The sequence below is a fragment of the Leptopilina boulardi genome, unplaced genomic scaffold, assembly GCF_019393585.1.
Source record: "Leptopilina boulardi isolate dan_hultmark-lab unplaced genomic scaffold, ZJU_Lbou_2.1 LbouV2_30, whole genome shotgun sequence".
Taxonomy (NCBI): Eukaryota; Metazoa; Arthropoda; class Insecta; order Hymenoptera; family Figitidae; genus Leptopilina; species Leptopilina boulardi.
Window position 1 is genome coordinate 2336702 of NW_026137863.1, and position 16378 is coordinate 2353079.

General features: G+C 32.3%; 1 protein-coding gene and 1 long non-coding RNA gene across 6 annotated transcripts in view; both read right to left on the reverse strand.

Moving 5' to 3' along the window:
- Positions 1–16378, reverse strand: part of LOC127282451 (fasciclin-3) — a 323057-nt gene that overhangs the window by 104392 nt on the left and 202287 nt on the right. The window lies entirely within an intron of this gene.
- Positions 1–16378, reverse strand: part of LOC127282453 (uncharacterized) — a 202255-nt gene that overhangs the window by 58979 nt on the left and 126898 nt on the right. The window lies entirely within an intron of this gene.

Genomic DNA, 16378 nt, shown 5'->3' on the forward strand with positions numbered 1-16378 from the left:
GACAGTTTGCGTCAGGCGAAACGTTATTTCTATTTTAATAACAGTTTTCCTTTTAGTAATTTAGTAATAAAAGGCATTATTAGCCAGACAAATTATTTTTTAAAAAAGTTTCTATATTTTCACATCAGTAGTAGAATAAAAGTAGTAGAAGGCAATGTTTAGTTAGACTTAGGATTTTTTGTAATTTTTTCAGTAGTACAAATCGGTATTATAGTTAGACATAAATGAATAAATTCAAAAATCAGTAGTACGAGTCAATGATTAGATTGACTTTCAATATTTAAATTTTATAAGTAGTTAAAGTAAATATTTAATAAGACTTATTGAATTTTTCCAATTTTTTTCAAGTAGTATAAAACCTTTTTAGTCAGACATATTTACTAAATAGAAAAATCAATAGTACAAATCAATGTTTAATCTGCATTAATTTTTGTTGTAATTTTGTTAGTAGAATAATTCAGTATCAGTCAGACATAATAAATTAAAAAATTCAGTATTTCTTTAAAGTAGTATTTATCGTTTTTAGTCAGACATATTGACAAAATAAAAAAATTAGTAGTACAAATCAGTTAGGCTTTAATTTTATTTATAATTTTGGCAGTAGTATAAGTCGGTATTAGTCGGACATAATAAATTTATCAGAAAATAAGTAGTACATATCAATGTTTAGATCGATTTTCCATATTTTATCTAATTTTATCATTCGAAGTAAATATTTAATCAGACTCGTTGAATTTTTGCCAAATTAGTAGTACAAATCGTTTTCAGTCAGACATATTGATTAAATTCAAAAATCAGTGATACAAGTCGATGTTTAGTTAGAATTATTTTTTTCCGTAATTTTGTCAGTAGTACATATCGTTTTTAGTCAGATATAAATTTAAAAATCAGTAGTACAAACAAATATTTAGTCAGACTTAAACAAAATTTGCAATTTTGTCAGTAGTATAATTCGTTATTAGTCAGACACAACAAATACATATTACAAAATCAGTAGTACGAGTCAATGTTTAGTCAGACTTTCTAAAAGAAAATTCTTAATTACATCAGTAGTGTAAACCAGATTTAGTCAGACAAAAACTGTAATATTAAAAAATCACAAATGTCGATAAGTAGGAAATCTTTCTAAAGATTTTCTTTTTTTTTTGTAAAAATAAGTTTTTAGCCTAAGCATATATCAATATTGCTTTCGAAGATCGGGGCTTTCTCAAGTGACAGAAAACGTGAAAAGTGCATTTATTTATTTGACTCCTGTCGATATTTAGAGAGTACAAAAAGCAAAGAGAGAGAGAGAGAGAGAGAAGGGCTCTGAAACTGATTCCAGAGAGCGAATATGTTGTCGTTGGTACGTTTGGCGCGTAATCAAGTTATCGTGGCGTGGCATTTGCGCATTAATCACAACTATCAATGACAGCAAACTCTGTATCCTCTAACGTCTCTCGTTCCACTTTTCTTTCTATACTGACACATACCTTTAGCCCGCCCCCCCCACCTCAACCCCTTTTTTCTCATCCCCCTTGTGTCTTATAGGCACCACTCTCTTCTCTATCTCTCCTATCTCTCTTGGATTAATGACACCAAGAGTTGAACTTCCAACCGAGCACAGCTTCTTTCACAATTTTTCTTCCACACTCCCCCCCCCAAAAAAAAACTCAACACCTTTAGTGTTGAGTTTTGTTATCGTGGAAAACTACATTAAATTGTCTCATCTACTTTTTGGTTCAATTTTTGTTTTTTATTGTTACTGATTACTGTATAATGATTTCCGTGCGGAAATTTTGCCAGGGCACAGATCGGGGCCAAAATAGACTGCCCTATTAGGAAATGTAACGCCGCGCCTTTTGTGGTCCTGATTAGGAAATCCATATTTTCTAGCCACCCTGATTTGGCCCTAATTAGGTTTGGCGTTTAATACCCCACTAGGGCCCTGTTAGGGAAGTTTCTATGCGAGTGATTTCCATGCAAAAATTCTGTCGGGGCTTAGATCGGGGGCGAAACAGGCTGTCTATCTAATTGGAAATTGACGTATCAGGGCCCTAGTAGGGTATGAAACGCCACACCAGATCAGGGCCAAATCAGGGCGGCTAGAAAAAGTGGATTTCCTAATCAGGGCCACAAAAGGCGCGGCGTTACATTTCCTAATAGGGCAGCCAGATTTGGCCGCGATCTGGGCCCTGGCTAAATTTCTGCACGGGATAATAGGGAATGTAACGCCGCGCCTTTTGTGGCCCTGATTAGGAAATCCATATTTTCTAGCCACCCTGATTTGGCCCTAATTAGGTTTGGCGTTTAATACTCTACTAGGGTCCTGTTAGGGAAGTTTCTATACGAGTGATTTCCATGCAGAAATTCTGTCGGGGCTCAGATCGGGGGCGAAACAGGCTGTCTATCTAATTGGAAATTGACCTATCAGGGCCCTAGTAGGGAATGCAACGCCACACCAGATCAGGGCCAAATCAGGGCGGCTAGAAAATGTGGATTTCCTAATCAGGGCCACAAAAGGCGCGGCGTTACATTTCCTAATAGGGCAGCCAGATCTGGCCGCGATCTGGGCCCTGGCTAAATTTCTGCACGGGATAATAGGGAATGTAACGCCGCGCCTTTTGTGGCCCTGATTAGGAAATCCATATTTTCTAGCCACCCTGATTTGGCCCTAATTAGGTTTGGCGTTTAATACTCTACTAGGGTCCTGTTAGGGAAGTTTCTATACGAGTGATTTCCATGCAGAAATTCTGTCGGGGCTCAGATCGGGGGCGAAACAGGCTGTCTATCTAATTGGAAATTGACCTATCAGGGCCCTAGTAGGGAATGCAACGCCACACCATATCAGGGCCAAATCAGGGCGGCTAGAAAATGTGGATTTCCTAATCAGGCGCCGCGTTTCATTCTCTAATAGGGCAGTCTTATCTGGTCCCGATCTGGGCCTTGGCTAAATTTCTACACGGGATATTAGGGAATGTAACGCCGCGCCTTTTGTGGTTCTAATTAGGAAATTCACATTTTCTCGTCGCCCTGATTTGGCCCTGATCGGATTGGAACAGGGAACCCAACCGGGGCCAAACCAGGCACTGGTCGGGCCCCGGTTATAATCGATTTAAATCGAGCTGAAATATAGCTTTTTCTGTGGCCCCGATTCTCTGTTTCATGCGATTTTCGAGCTTCCCAACGTGGGCCCTGCCTTGGCCCTTTCAAAAATTTCTTCACGGGTATTAATAATCATTTTGTGATTTTTTGATAATTTTCTAAAATCGTAATGATTAATTTTCTATTTTGTATATAATTTTATGAATTTTTCTAAAATTTTTAGAAAAAAAAAGAGAGAAATACTGTGAATTTTCAGCTGTAAAATTATTTAATCAAGTCCGTGTAATTTTAGTAACATAACAATAGTGGGTACTCTCAACACAGACGAGATGAGCTGAGGGATTGTGGACGTTGTTTATTGCCATATAGGCTGAAATCTGGTCAAGCCGTAAACCTCACCGAGAAATCACATAATACCGTCAAAATAATGTTCATTTTGGGTCGACCATACTCTGTCCTTAGCAACCACTTGATAGCACTGAGATATAGTGCACGACATAATACGAGACAATTTCACATTTCTGGCGTTTCCAAGTCAAGAAACTATATATATATATATATATATATATATATATATATATATATATATATATATATAAAATAATAGCGAGAGAAATATTTTATTTTTCTCTTACTATACTGCCTAACAAAAATAGAAAAATTATAGAAATACTAATTTTAAAAATAAATTCAGATAATCAGGGAAATAATTCATATTTAGGAAAATCTGTTTTTATGAGACAAAAACGACTTTATCAGAGGGAAATAAATTTAAATACTTTTAAGAAAGATTTAACTTTCAAACAGATAATAAACTTAACTTTCTCCATAATCGACATTGATAACAAAAAGTTCTCTCTTTCTCTAAAGACAAAAAAAGTGGAAAAGTATCACCCCGCCCACTTGGAATGATTCCCCGGAAAGTGCCCCCTGGAGGTTCTATCAGAATTCCGCCAAAACTTCCAACGTAATTCCGTCAGAATTTCCGATATGATTCCGATGGAATTAGGACTCTAAAAATTTGGAAAAAATTTATCGGAATTCCAAAGAATTTCTGATGGGATTCCGACGGAATTAGGACTCTAAAAATTTGGAAAAAATTAATCGGAATTCCAAAGAATTTCTGATGGGATTCCGACGGAATTAGGACTCTAAAAATTTGGAAAAAATTAATCGGAATTCCAAAGAATTTCTGATGGGATTCCGACGGAATTCCGACGGAATTAGGACTCTAAAAATTTGGAAAAAATTAATCGGAATTCCAAAGAATTTCTGATGGGATTCCGACGGAATTCTGACGGAATTAGGACTCTAAAAAATTTAAAAAAATTAATCGGAATTCCGTCGGAATCCCATTGGACATTCTTTAGAACTCTTATGGAATTCCGACGGAATTACGTTGGAATTTCCGGCGGAATTCTGATAGAACCTCCAGGCGGCACTTTCGTGGGAATCTTTCCATGTGGGCGAGAAAAGATTTCTTTGATTTTAAAAAACCAAATTCCTTTAAATATTATTTTCTTTAATTCAAAATGAAATTTTCATTGAAACAAAAAAAAGCTTTTTAGTTACAAAAACAAATTTCTTTTAATCAAAGAAATCATTTTTCTGGGGTTTAAATTTTATAGAATATGATCAGAACACACAAATGTCAAAAGTTAGGGCCAAAACTTCACCCAATGAACACATATATATATATATATACACACAGTCGAAAGGTATTTTCAACAATTTATGGATCTCCATTATACTCAGTTTTCGGTCTACAAATGTCGTAATATATTGAGATCTATGAAGCGGTATTTGTGTCTCGAAATGTTTGCTGTCGGAGAGAGAGGACAATAACTTATTGATATACAAGTAACTCGTCAAGGCTCGCATATATTCAAAATATAGTAAATTTTCCCTTTGCAAAAAAAAAATGAATTCTAATTTCAAATATTAAAATCAAAATACAAAAAAAATTTCATTAATATAACAAAGAAAAAAAAAATTATTCTGTTTGTTATTGAGTATTTTTTTTTGTTTGTGATATATTTTTAGGATTTGCTGTGTGACACAACTAAAGAAATAATTGATTAGGGCTGTTCCTGAAAAACTATCCATCATGCTCACGCACAGGTGTTACAGTGAGTAAAGTCGTTGGAAAATGACGTTGCTTTAGAAACGCTTTGATCGATTTTTAAGACTGATAATAATTGATGAAATTACATATTTGAAAGATTTATTTTGTTTCTTTTAGTTTCATCTCTTACATTAAACAGAGATTTCCACTTTAAAATTTAAATTCAAAAAAAATTATTATTATTTTTATAATTATTATTAATTTACTATTATTATTATTATTATTATTATTATTATTGTTGTTGTTCTTATTGTTATAATTAAAAAATAGTTTTTCAAAAATTTAGAAAATTATTTTTTGTAAAATTTTCTAAACAGGAAAAAAATTCAAAAATATTTCCGTAAATTCTTTGGTTTTTTTTTGCCTTGTATTTTAATATTGAGCACTAGATAAAATGAATTTCACTTCCTTTTTTGGAAACAAACGTTAGAGCAATAATTAACGGAAACGGTTGCACTTGACACTTGCAGATGGAGATTAAAACACTATCGTTGTGAAGGGGGGGGGGGGTCAGGACTCGAGCGCGCGTGTGTTACCGTCTAACAATGTGTCACACAGGAACGTTATGTTAAATTACATCCCCTAGCATGTTATATGCAACCTTGACATCAGTGTATATATATATATATATAGGTGTGTCTAAACATCAAAGCAAACTATGTACTCGCCACAGATAAGTCACAATATCTCTGCATTCATCCATATAACTACGGGACCAGTGTTATAACACAAACCATACACAAGTACTACAAGTTATCGTCGCAGTTATAGTTTCTCTCTCTCACTCACTCTCTAGTGTGATTTCAAATCTAAACTGGAAAATTGTCAATCAAAATTGAAATCTAATAAATTTTTGAGTAACATTTATTTTAAATTCAGATTTTTGGAAAAAGTTTGAGATTATTTTAGATTAGGAGATTTTTTCCTCGCAACTATTGCTTAAGTATTAACGTGGAAAGCACGAACAAAAAATGTATGGCGCACTTTTTGATTGGTTCAGCGGATGCTGAGCTACACTAGAAAACAAATTTGGAAAAAATTTAGAAAAATTAAATTTGCGAAATAATTGTTCTGAACAAAAAATGTATAGCGCACTTTTTGATTGGTCCAGTGGATGCTGAGCTACACTAAAAAACATTTTGTAAAAATTATTGAAAAATTAAATTTTCCAGATAATCGTTCGGGAATACCGCCAAAGTCTTTAGCAAAAAGTTTCGAATAAAAAATGTATGGCGCACTTTTTGATTGGTCCAGCGGATGCTGAGCTACACTCAAATAAATTTATGAAAAATTTTCGAAAAATTAAATTCGCTAGATAATCTTTCGGGAATGCCGCCATAGTGATTAGAAGAAAGTTCTGAACAAAAAATGTATGGCGCACTTTTTGATTGGTCCAGTGGATGCTGAGCTACACTAGAAAACAAATTTGGAAAAAATTCAGAAAAATTAAATTTGCGAGATAATTGTTCGGAAATGCCGCCATAGTGATTAGAAGAAAGTTCTGAACAAAAAATGTATGGCGCACTTTTTGATTGGTCCAGTGGATGCTGAGCTACACTAGAAAACAAATTTGGAAAAAATTCAGAAAAATTAAATTTGCGAGATAATTGTTCGGAAATGCCGCCATAGTGATTAGAAGAAAGTTCTGAACAAAAAATGTATTGCGGACTTTTTGATTGGTCCAGTGGATGCTGAGCTACACTCAAATAAATTTATGAAAAATTTTCGAAAAATTAAATTCGCTAGATAATCTTTCGGGAATGCCGCCATAGTGATTAGAAGAAAGTTCTGAACAAAAAATGTATGGCGCACTTTTTGATTGGTCCAGTGGATGCTGAGCTACACTAGAAAACAAATTTGGAAAAAATTCAGAAAAATTAAATTTGCGAGATAATTGTTCGGAAATGCCGCCATAGTGATTAGAAGAAAGTTCTGAACAAAAAATGTATTGCGCACTTTTTGATTGGTCCAGTGGATGCTGAGCTACACTCAAATAAATTTATGAAAAATTTTCGAAAAATTAAATTCGCTAGATAATCTTTCGGGAATGCCGCCATAGTGATTAGAAGAAAGTTCTGAACAAAAAATGTATGGCGCACTTTTTGATTGGTCCAGCGGATGCTGAGCTACACTAGAAACAAATTTGGAAAAAATTCAGAAAAATTAAATTTGCGAGATAATTGTTCGGGAATACCGCCAAAGTCTTTAGCAAAAAGTAGCGAACAAAAAATGTATGGCGCACTTTTTGATTGGTCCAGCGGATGCTGAGCTACACTAGAAAACAAATTTGGAAAAAATTTAGAAAAATTAAATTTGCGAAATAATCGTTCCGGAATACCGCCAATAAAATAGGGAAAAAGTTTCGAACAAAAAATGTATGGTGCACTTTTTGATTGGTCTAGTGGAATTTCATAAATATTGATTTTCTTTTCCTATATTAAAATAAAATAATTTTTTTTTTCTAATCAGATGGAAGGATGAGATTAAAATTTTGTTTTTGATTACTCGATGAGAATTATATATCTCTCTTTCTCTCTTGCTCTCTGAGCTTTTTGGGACGAGCCCCGAATCTATCGAAGCAAGACTTCACTTCGACAAATTGCTTCGTAAATACAAGCTGGCCAATTTTATATATTCCCTTGCGAACATGCGATTTGAGCTCCCCTCATACTATTCGACATCGTTACACGCGACTTCTGCCAATTTATTTGACTCTCTATGTATATATATATATATATAAGTACTCGATGAAAAGCGAATCTGCTCGTATATCAGTTAAAGTTAAAAGTTTTCCACTCATTGCAAAAAAAAAGTTACAATCAATGCAAAAATGCCCACTGCTCAACAATTCTCTTTGCCAATCGTTGTTTTCCGTACGAAAATTTCGCAAAAATAATTCGTTTGTTAAAAAAAGCCATTGGGTAAAAAATAATTTTTTTCGCTACTAATTATCTGTGCAGAAATTTTGCCATGGTCCAGATAGGGGCCAGATCAGGCTGCCCTATTAGGAAATGAAACGCCGCTTCTAATGTGGCCCCGATCAGGTATGTAATTTCATTCCTTACTATGGCCCTGGTAAGTCAAAATAATTTATAAAAATTATTTTATTAATGGAGTGCAGAAGTTAATTAGAAATAAAAAGAAAAAAAAAAATTGCGCCACACTATATAATTATACTTCTCGACGTTTCGAAAATGTCGAAATTTATTTCGCCCACTGTTCGCAGAGAGAAAGTAACATGAGAAGTGTATCTTCCTAAAATCAAGATAATTACAACGCGATCCTAAAGTTTACCGCAGTACTCGTTAGAAACTATGTACTGATAACATCCCATTAAGAGGTTTCGTGTGTGCGTTTTAATTAAAGCGTATTTTAATTGTATCTATGCGCGAGTAGAGAACTTCAAGAATAACATATACAGAGGCTTTTCACATATAATGATAACTCAGTTATTTCACGTACAAAAAAAAAAAAAATAAATAAATAAGAAGAAAATCATTCTCATTAAAAAAAAGAGCAGAAAAATTTTTTTCAAAATAAATTTTTTAGTTTATCCTGTTAAAAAAAATACAGTACAGTGGAACCTCGATTATCCAAACTGACCTAGGTAAGGTTGGGTTTGGATAATTAAAAATTCGAAAAATATAAACTTCAAGTATTTTTTTAACGAAATTTGAATAAAATTTTAAAAACTGTTGCCATAGTAACTGTTACCATAGTAACTTCTGCCATAGTAACTGTTATCAAAGTTACTGTTACCAAAGTAACTGTTACCAAAGTAACTGTTACCAAAATAACTGTTACCGTAGTAACTTCTGCCATAGTAACTAACTGTTACCATAGTAACTAATTGTTGCCACAGTAACTTCTGCCATAGTAACTAACTGTTACCATAGTAACTTCTGCCATAGTAACTAACTGTTACCACAGTAACTGTTACCATAGTAACTTCTGCCATAGTAACTAAATGTTACCAAAGTAACTGTTGCCGTAGTAACTGTTACCATAATAACTTCTGCCATGGTAACTTTTGTCATAGTTACTATAGGTAATTTAATACTTTTAAATTAGTGTGAGAGGGTCCGGTTAACAGGGGTTCGGATAATTGATGTTCCACTGTATTTTGTAATTTAACCCCTTTTGTACTTCCATTTAAAAATTAAAAAAGAAAAACAAAAAAAAACTTTGTTTTTAAAACTAAAATTTGTTTTAGTTTCTGAAATGGAAAACAATTTTTGAACACTTTTTTTTACCTATTTTATTTATTTATGACAAGTGTTTGAATTTTCTACTTTGACCGAGGAAAAAAAAAACAACTCTCGCTGATTCAACACAGAAACCATATATTTCCCTTGTGTCGAGTGAGCGAAAAAAAAAAATTCTGAATATTCTATAAATGACTCCCTTTTGTCTTGAAAATAAAAATTAAAATAAACTTTTTCTATCTCAATTCTTCAATTAGAACTTGAGGCGAAAATTTTAATTTAAGATGGGTCAACTCAAGAATAAAAAAGGGCTAGGATTATTTCCCCTTATCCTTTATTTTTGAAAGGGGAATTAAACTTTTTAAGACTCGCGGAAATTTTCACAATTTTAATTATTCTTGTCTCGATAAGTATTTAATAAAAAAAAGAAGTCATAACTCGAATAATAAGACTTAATACATTTCTGCAAAGATAGAAAATGAGTAGATTATATTTCCTTTCTTGTATATAAAGTTTTGGTATAATATCGAATTTCTCTCTAAAAAAATCCTTTTTTTCTAATTTCTTTTTTTTTTCTAATTATTAATCGTAAAATATCAAAAATTTGAAAAAAAACAGTTTTTCTTCCTCTAAAAAATAAAAAAATAAAAGAAAACAAAAAATAAAATAAATATACGCAAAATAAAAATATTAAAAAAAGTTTCTCTTTCTAAAAAAAAACATCTTTTTGAAAATTTATATAAAAATAAACTCGCGGTTTGAGAGAAAAAAAAAGGTTTTTTTTTTTTCGAAAGCACTTGACGCAATTTAATTTCTATGTTAATTAGTGACAGACACTTTAATTTTCATACTCTTCTTTTACGGGTGAGAAGAAAAATCTGAATGAGTGGCAATTTTCACTCTCTCTCTCTCTCTCTCTCTCTCTCTCTTACTCTTGGGGCTAACGAGACTCATCTACGTGTGTTTAACTTACGTTCACGTGATTCAATTACTCTTCGCGCGCGTAACCAAGTCATGTCGGTGGTGTTAGCGCGTCGACCAATGAAAACGTAATTAATGGTGTGTGTATATATTGTACTTGTAGGCGTTGCCAAGGACCATTTGCGGTAATTTGCATGGATATTATTCTTTATTTTTTCTTTTTTTTTTTTTTTTTTTTTTTTTGTAAACAAATCCCCTTTTGGAATATAATCGCAATAACGAGATCTTTACACCGCACTCTAATAACGTTTATAATTCCCTTTTTTTTTTTTTTAATAACAAAAATAAAAAAAAGGATTATTTCTCAAAGACAGAAAATATTTCTTTGATTCAAAGAAATTAATTTTTTTTTTTGTGAAATTTTTAAAGAAACTTTATTTGTTTCAAAAAAAATTATATCTTTGATGCCAAAGAAACATTATTTTCGTTTTAAAGAAATTTTGTTTATTTAAATCAAATAAATGTTTCTTTCCCACTTAAAAAAAGTAGAGAAAAAAAATTAAAAGAAATATTAATTTTCAAAAGTTACTTTGGCAAAAGATACTATAGCAAAAGTTACTATGACAAAAGTTATTTTCTAGGGAAAAAGTTACTATGGCAAAAATTAGTTTCTGAGGCAAAAATTAGTTTCTGAGGCAAAAATTAGTTTCTGGGGCAAAAGTTACTATGGCAAAAGTTACTATGGCAAAAGTTACTATGGCAAAAGTTAGTTTCTGGGGCAAAAGTTACTATGGCAAAAGTTAGTTTCTGAGGCAAAAGTTACTATGGCAAAAGTTACTTTCTGGGGCAAAAGTTACTATGGCAAAAGTTAGTTTCTGGGGCAAAAGTTACTATGGCAAAAGTTAGTTTCTAGAAAAAATTTACTATGGCAACAGTTACTTTGGCAATAGTTACTTTGGTAACAGAGAGTTACTATGGCAACAGTTACTTTGGCAATAGTTACTTTTGTAACAGTCAGTTACTATGGCAAAAGTAACTATTGCCCCTAAAAAAAAAGTAAAGAAAAAAAAATTTAAAGAAATATTAATTCAGCGACTAATTAATATTTTTCTCTTCAATTTTTTTTTTTTTTTGATAAGTAAATGTTTAAGTTTTCTAAAATTGGTAAGTTAAATGAAATATATTGAACAAAAGTTATAAACTTCGCTAATTAGAGGTAATATATATATATATATATTTATAGATATAAATTTGTGAAGCGCAAGATGCTGTGATCAGAGCAATCTGATTGGCATACAGAGTAGTTGTATTGCAAAGTAAATCATACGTGTTTCGACATATGGAATACTCTCACCCCCCTCTCTCTCTCTCTCTCTTGAGAAGTCTATTGATTCGCACGGTTGAATCCGCGAGGTAAACAAGAAGGGTCGAACTAGAGAGCTAAGAGCCAAATTGCTCTTACTGCAAGCGGAGCAGTCTAATTAGTAAAATCAATATGAAAATCCCGAGGACAAATGCTCTGCGCCAACACACACATATATATATATATATATATATATATATATATATATATATATATATATATATATATATATATATATATATATTCAAAGACACTGCAGAAACATCGCGTGTATCTAATAAAACTACAATTGTTCTTGTATAGCGCAACTCAACTTTTCGTCCCCTTTAAAAAACTCTCAACCCTAATAACGATCGATTTATATACACAAGCTTTTAAGGAATATTTATTTTTATTTTTAATTTTTTGTAGACTCCAATTAAAACTCAAGTCACGTAAATTACTTAATTATATTGCTTTTTCTAATTACTTTTTATTTACTTATTACGATTCAATTCAGCTACTTACGATTTTTATATTCGGTTTACTTTTTTATTACCGTAACTATAGCAACCGTTTCCTAGCAAAAGTTACTATGGTAAAAGTTGGTACTATGGCAAAAGTTACTATGGCAGCAGTTACTATGGCAACAGTTACTTTCTATGGCAAAAGTTACTTTGGCAAAAGTTACTATGGCAGCAGTTACTATGGGAACAGTTACTTTCTATGGCAACAGTTACCATGGCAAAAGTTACTATGGCAAAAGTTACTATGGCAATAGTTACTTTGGTAGCAGTTCGTTACTATGTCAAAAGTTACTTTGGTAACAGTTCGTTACTATGGCAAAAGTTACTTTGGTAACAGTTAGTTACTACGACAGAAGTTACTATGGTAACAGTCACTTACTATAGCAAATTTTATTTTGTCAATAGTTACTTTGGCAATAGCTACTTTGGTAACATTTAGTTACGATGGCAAAAGTTACTATGGTAACACTTAGTTACTATGGCAACATTTACTATACGGACCGTTTCCATAGGAACCCTGTATTTTTACTCCTGAAAAAATTATAAGAAAAAAAAATTGAAAATACTAAAAAAAAAAAAAAAAAAAAAATTAGTACTAAATGATGAAAAAAAAAAATCCTCGGTTAAAGTCGTTTAAGTACAATTGAAGTAAGTACAAGGACTCGCTTTAAAAAAAAAAAAGAAAATCGCGTACGTCATTATATTTTTAACCCCCCCCCTCCCCTCTTCCACTCTCTCACAGTCTCTCTTGACTGTCGCCCCGTTGATAGTGGAACAACGCGCTTCTACGATTAAATCGCATTTGCCTTTCCCCAATTAAATTAAACCTCGACAGAGCAAGCTGGCACTGGCGTCCAAGAGAAATTCATTAAAGCTAATATCTCATCCTAGGAAAATAGAAGCTACGAAGAGCTGTGCAAGGTCTCGGGCTTAATTCCATGCACGCGTACAATATGGGACCTTCTCTTGGATTGAGAGAGAGAGAGAGAGAGAGAAAGACAGTTGACTCCTCTTTTCACTTAATGCTCAGTCAGGAAAAACTCACCTGAAACAAAAAAATAAGACGAATTTTTTAGAAAAAATTATAAATTATTAAAATTAATTTAAATTATTTATTTATTATTAAAAATTTATTTAAATCAAATAAAGAAATTATTTGTTCAAAAAAAAAATTAATTTAATTTAAAATAAAATTTATTTGATTTAAATAAATATTTATTTTGATAAAAGACAAATAACTGATTATTTGAAGTAAATACAATTTTTTTTTTTTTTGTAGTGAAGTACTACTACTTTTTTTTTGCACGTAATTTTGGTCAAAGGAAGCATAGATCCTCGTCACTTTTTATCGAACAAGAGATTAAAATCGATTTTCATCTCATCAATGGTTTCGGTTACGGTTCCAATTCAATTTTTCTTCTTTTTCTTTTCTTTCTTTCATTTTTTTTTTTTTTTACTTCTTTTACTCGTGACAGTCCATTTCGTCTCATCTTTTTCGTGACTTCCGAGAACCTGACCTTTTACAAGCAGATTTATTTTCTGACTCCGACAAAATTCCATTCCTCTCGCGCAGAGTTTGTGCAAAAGCCCTGTGAGTATATATATATATATATATTCACATCAAAGTATATATCTCCAAAAGCTTTTGATAGCACGATTTTAATTATCAAGGAAGTGCACTGAATGCGCATTTCATCAAGCAGAAGGGATTGTGTCAGAATCAGAGGGTCCATATCACGGAAGGTAAAATGTGATACGTTTAATCTAACAAAGGAACTCTTCAACTTTACACCTCTTTTTTTTGTGAATTAAAAAAAAAAAAAATTGAATTACCTCTTAATTATTTCGCACGAACAAAAAGAATTCAAAAACTTTTTCCCTTTTTTCGTATCAAAAAAAAATTTTTTTTTTCCACCCTTTGAATCGAAAAAAAAATTATTTCCTTTGATCGTAAATAAAAATGTTTGTCTCTCTAAAATAAAAACTCGAAGAATTAGAAGAATGTAATATTTTTTTTTTTTTTAGGGAAATGGAAGGTGTTTATGCGATTTTTTTTTTTTTTTTTTGGGGGTAGCAGGGTCGAAAATCATTATTACTTTTGCTTGCCTTCAATTTAGAGAGCCGCTAGATGCGAAAGCCCTCTCCAATCTCTTTTCCACATTTCAAGGGTCGGACGGGTAACATTTTCGCCGTTCTTGGGTATAAGATCCACTTGAACTATTTCCACTTTACTTTCTACTTGTTGTAAGTACCATCAACTGTGTGGCACACAGAAAGCAAAATGGAAGGGAAGCTTCTCTCACCACACTAAGAAAAAACACACGGGAAATATTCACGTTTTTATATAGTATGTGCATATACCACTGTCCGCGCTTTCCTTAATTATAATCTTTTTAAACCACAAAAAAAGTCGACTTTAAATTTTCAACAATAGAAGAAAATAACCAAAAATGCTTGGTAACAAAAGTTGTTAGTAATTATTGAAAAAAAAATTATGAGCCAAAAATTTTTTTTTTTTGTTTTTGTATCAGTAGAAAAAGTCAGTTTTGGTCAGACGTATTAAAATTTCGTCGTCAGTAGTAGAGGTAAATTTTAGTCAGACGGTGTTTTTAAATTATTGTATTATTTTGGAGGCAGTAGTAAAACTGTAGTGAAGCCAGACTCTACGAAATTTTATAATTTTTACCATTAGTAGTAACAGTCGGGTTTAGTCAAAGGAATTCTAACTATGATATCAGTAGTACAGGTAAATGTTAGTCAGACGGTAATTTATATTTTTTTATATTATTTTAGAAATGGTAGCAAGAGTTACTATGACAACAGTTACTGTGGTAACAGTTAGTTACTATGGCAAAAGTTACTGTGGCAAAAGTTACTTTGGTAACAGTTAGTTACTATGGCAGAAGTAACTATGGCCACAGTTACTGTGGCAAAAGTTACTTTGGCAACAGTTACTTTGGTAACAGTTAGTTATTATGGCAGAAGTAACTATCGCCACAGTTACTGCGGTAACAGTTAGTTACTATGGCAAAAGTTACTCTAGCAACAGTTAGTTACTATGGCAGAAGTTACTACGGCAACTGTTACTTTGGTAACAGTTAGTTACTATGGCAGAAGTTACTATGGCAACAGTTACTGTGGTAACAGTTAGTTACTATGGCCACAGTTACTGCGGTAACACTTAGTTACTATGGCAAAATTTACTATATGGCAGAAGTTACTATGGTAACAGTTAGTTACTATGGCCACAGTTACTGTGGTAACAGTTAGTTACTATGGCCACAGTTACTGTGGTAACAGTTAGTTACTATGGCGACAGTTACTGTGGTAACAGTTAGTTACTATGGCGACAGTTACTGTGGTAACAGTTAGTTACTATGGCCACAGTTACTGTGGTAACAGTTAGTTACTATGGCAGAAGTTACTATGGCAACAGTTACTTTGGTAACAGTTAGTTACTATGGCAGAAGTAACTATGGCCACAGTTACTGCGGTAACAGTTAGTTACTATGGCAAAAGTTACTCTAGCAACAGTTAGTTACTATGGCAGAAGTTACTATGGCAACAGTTACTTTGGTAACAGTTAGTTACTATGGCAGAAGTTACTATGGCAACAGTTACTTTGGTAACAGTTAGTTACTATGGCAGAAGTAAATATGGCAAAATTGTGAGTGAAATTCTACTAATTTTTTATGATTTTTTCATCAGTAGAATAACGTAGTTTTGGTCAGACATAACAAAATTTCAGCGTCAGTAGTAAAGATAAATTTTAGTCAGACATCATTTTATATTTCTCTATAATTTAAGAGGAAACATTTTTTTTCCTATCAAATCTATAAAAAAAAAATATATTATTAATTTTTGGTTTTTTTAACAATTTTTTTTTTTATAAAAAATTTGTGTAAATAAATTTTTTTACACAATTATTTAATGAGTTGAATAAAGAAAATTTACAATTTAACAATGTGACTAAAGTGAATTTTGAATATAACTATAATCCACAATATTGTCATTGTGTGAAGTAGGTTGAACTTTAAGCTCGTAAGGGGGAGGGTGGAGAAACAGCGCAACGTAAAGTAATAATGTGAACAAGCCGAGAATTTAAGTGCTGTTGTTTTGTCTATGAGAGCTTTCCTTCAACATCGATAAACATTCTCTCCAGAAAACAACATCT